We start from the raw sequence: 4,401 nt of genomic DNA on the forward strand, positions 1-4,401 counted from the left end.
ATATGTTACGACCCGTGGCTCTACCCTTCATTCGATCCCTGCGAAACCCTACATTTCAGCAGGATAATGCACGACCGCATGTTGTAGGTCCTGTACGGGTCTTTCTGGATACAGAAAATGTTCGACTGTTGACCTGGTCAGCACAGTTTCCAGATCTCTCACCAATTGAAAATGTGTGGTCAATGGTGGCCGAGCAACTGGCTCGTCACAACATGCCAGTCAACTCTTGAACTGTGGTATCGTGTTGAAGCTGCATGGGCAGCTATACCTGTACATGCCATCAAAGCTCTGTTTGACTCAATGCCCAGGCGCATCAAGGCCGTTATTACGGCCAGAGGTGGTTGTTCTGGATACTGATTTCTCAGGATCTATGCACCCAACTTGCGTGAAAATGTAATAACATGTCAGTTCCAGTATATTTGTCCAATTAATACCCGTTTATTATCTGCATTTCTTCTTGGTGTAGCAATTTTAATGGCCAGTAGTGTATAACATTTTAAATAAGCGCCAGAATCATACAGTTGTTTCACAGGCGAAACAAAGCAAGCAGGCGCCCTTGTTTGCTCTGAGGTGTTCCCTAAAGGTGTCCCCAAGATCCGGTTACCTGAGAAATTAACTTCATATGACGCAGAAGTACATGCAATCTTGAGGCCACTGGATGGGACGAGATGTGTTGAGACGGTTAAATTCCTCATCTGCTCTGACTCTTTCAGTGCTCTACACTTTCTACGTGTCCTTAGGTTAGTTAGGTTTAAGTAGTTCTAAGTCTAGGGGACTGATGATCTCAGATGTTATGTCCCATAGTCCTTACAGCCATTTGAACACAATTCAGTAACAACAGAATCAACAAAACAATTCCAAAAAAGCGATATAATCTTCTCTGAAAATGTTCGCACTAATCATAGAACCTTAACAGACAATTTGTAAATAATAAACAATAGATATAGCAAATCCTTCACATTGGCTTTTGGAAGCCCTTAAGCAGAACACATACAACAGGAGAAGCCATCCCTGTTCAAATGTGCAAATGTGTGTGAAATCTTATGGGACTTAACGGCTAAGGTCATCAGTCCCTAAGCTTACGCACTGCTTAACCTAAATTATCCTAAGGACAACACACACACCCACGCCCGAGGGAGGACTCGAACCTCCGCTGGTACCAGCCGCTCGGTCCAGGACTGCAGCGCCCTAGACCGCTGGGCTAATCCCGCGCGGCAGAAGCCATCCCTGTCCATGTAGCTAGGAACAGCTAACAACATACGAGTACTTCTCGGAAATCAAGGCAACACCGTCCAGCCCGTTCTTGCCTGCAGGAGTGCTCAGCCGCCAACCACAACTCGGCTCCGCTGGCACGCACTTCAGGTCTAGCTTGTTCCACTGCTCCCTAACACTGCAGGCACACTTCCCGGAACCACGACAACAGCAAACGGCTCTTTCACCAAGCAGTTTAGAGGGTCTTATCAGCGAGCAGGTGCCCACGGTCGGGGCTCCAAGCTTCGGCTGCATTCCAGGAACAGCCCTTCCTGGAACCATGGGAGCACACCGGACGGCACGGCCACGTGCCTTCGACGCCGCTATCGGAATGTTGGCAGTCAGCAGCCCTCCATCGTCTTCCTAGGCGCTGGCTTCAAGCTCCAACTAGTCCGCTGCTCGACGCAAGATTCAGAACAGTACATGCAATACTTTGACCTCACTATTTCTGAGTACTCTGTATCTAAGGCGCAACAATTACGTTTTACTTCCATGATTTTACAAAAAGCTCGTTCTTCCATCTAATATGTGAGTTGCCAAAAAATTCACTCTCATTATCTATTATAGTTGCTGACCTTCCGTATTATTTGTGATAAAGATGACACTTGATACTGTAATTAAAATTTGTTACCCTGACATTTCTTCAATTGTGTACGACTTTGTGGGCAACGGCCTTACCGCAGTGGATACACCGGTTCCCGTGAGATCACCGAAGTTAAGCGCTGTCGGACATGGTTGGCACTTGGATGGGTGATCATCTGGGCCGTCATGCGCTGTTGCCATTTTTCGGGGTGCACTCACCCTCGTGATGCCAATTGAGGAGCTACCCGACCGAAAAGTAGCGGCTTCGGTCAAGAATACCATCACAACGACCAGGAGAGCGGTGTGCTGACCCAACGCCCCTCCTACACACATCCTCCACTGAGGATGACCCGGCGGTCGGATGGTCCCGGTAGGCCACTCGTGGCCTAAAGACGGAGTGAGTGTACGACTTTGTACACAACAGTAAGGATACGTGGGTTACAGTGTAGTATGGCAACTGTCGTCATATGAAAGATGGACAGGAGCAGAAAAGATTAGTGAATAAGTAAACAGAAGATTTACTTAACTTGTATTTCTCCAAGAATACGAAGACTCATTACAAATAGTGCTGCAGGAAATCGAGTCCAGCTGTCACAAGGTCAACATGGATGAGGCTCTCTCTACTAAGTAAGAACGATGGTGTCAGAGCCGGGACTAGGAGGCATCTGCATAGCATCATCTAGTGAAGAGGCTCCAGGTGTGAGGAGGCCACCTGGCTGCCGCCGGCCGTCCTGCATCGTGCCAACCGAGGGCGCTCGTGGTACAGGTGCCTGGAGGTGTGGCTCAGCTGGCGCGCTCCATTGGATCCATCGGATTCCGCACGACCGATATTGGCGTCTGACGGAAACTCCAGTGCCAACATTGACGCCCATGGGGTGTTATGGATCTGTGATACCATATCTTCACTGAATGATAAGCTCATTTATCATAATTACTATTTACATACATTTATCAAATACTTTGTAGCCTATCCACGATGTTATTCAATCTGTATATTGAGCAAGCATTAAAGGAAACAAAAGAAGAATTCGGATTAGGTATTAAAATCCATGGAGAAGAAATAAAAACTTTAAGGTCCGCCGATGACATTGTAATTCTGTCAGAGACAGCAAGGGACTTAGAAGAGCAGTTGAACGCAATGGACTGTGTCTTGAAAGGAGGCAATAAGATGAACATCAACAAATGCAAAACGAGGATAATGGAATGTAGTCAACTCGGGTGATGGTGAGGGAATTAGATTGGGAAATGAGACACTTAAAGTAGTAAATGAGTTTTGCTATTTGGGGAGAAAAATAACTGATGATGGTCGAAGTAGAAATGATATAAAATGTAGACTGGCAATGGCAAGGAAAGCATTTCGGAAGAAGAGAAATTTGTTAACATCGAGTATGGATTTAAGTGTCAGGAAGCCGTTTCTGAAAGTATTTGTATGGAGTGTAGCCATGTATGGAAGTGAAATATGGACGATAAATAGTTCGGACAAGAAGAGAATAGAAGATTTCGAAATTTGGTGCTACAGAAGAATGTTGAGGATTACATGGGTAGATCACATAACTAATTAGGAGGTATTGAATAGAATTGGGGAGAAGAGGAGTCTGTGGCACAACTTGACTGGAAGAAGCGATGGGTTGGTAGGACACGTTCTGAGGCATCAAGGGATCACCAATTTAGTACTGGAGGGCAGCGTGGAGGGTAAAAATCGTTGAGGGAGACCAAGAGATGAATACACTAAGCAGATTCAGAAGGATGTAGGCTGCAGTACGTACTGGGAGATGAAGCAGCTTGCACAGGATAGAGTAGCATGGAGAGCTCCATCAAACCAGTCTCAGGACTGAAGACAACAACAACAACAACAATATGCAACACTATTGTTATTCCATTAAATGGCTCTTACAAGATATTATTGTCATACATATATTTTACTTGATTGACATATTCTCCACATGTTCACTTGTGCTACACTCACACTTCTTGATAGTAACAACATGGTATCAGCATTGGAATTATTCTTGTTAACAATTATTCCCTCTGACTTCACCAACGATTTATTACAGATCATCTTATGTTCTTTCTCTGGTATATCAGACTCCCTGGTCATCTGGGGCTTTAGAGGCCTGAGATGGCAGTTGCCTCTGAACTGTCAGGAGCATATGAGCAAAATCTGGTTATGTTGCATTGCACGTTTTGTCATCGTTAAATTTGGTGTACGAAAGTGTCTTCTTTGAGAAATATCCTTGTTTAAACCAACATACGTTATAATTTTGTAAGCACTGTATATCATGTTGATGTTCAGAACAGCTCTTATATTGCGGTTTTTTGGTCTGATTATTAAGCATACATGCGGTTTTATCTGTTTATTCAATATTTCAGCTGATGATATTTGAAATAACATGATATAGTATAATATACATAGATGTTGGCAGATAAAAATGCTTTTCCATAAAACCAAGAACAACCACTTTGGAACTAGGCCGACACCAGATGACTCTCACTGCACGTTCCAGGCCAGTAGCTGCCCATCGCCTTCCCTGACACTGGCTCAAAGGTCCAGCTAGCTCGCTGCCACAC

The 4,401-nt window shown here is 44.8% G+C and overlaps 1 pseudogene; it reads left to right on the top strand.

The window, feature by feature from the left end:
• The first annotated feature begins 1,915 nt into the window (after nt 1–1,915).
• On the top strand, nt 1,916–2,033 carry LOC126261193 (5S ribosomal RNA; annotated as a pseudogene).
• Nucleotides 2,034–4,401: the final 2,368 nt, after the last annotated feature.

The sequence above is a fragment of the Schistocerca nitens genome, chromosome 5 (genome assembly GCF_023898315.1).
Source record: "Schistocerca nitens isolate TAMUIC-IGC-003100 chromosome 5, iqSchNite1.1, whole genome shotgun sequence".
Lineage (NCBI taxonomy): Eukaryota > Metazoa > Arthropoda > Insecta > Orthoptera > Acrididae > Schistocerca > Schistocerca nitens.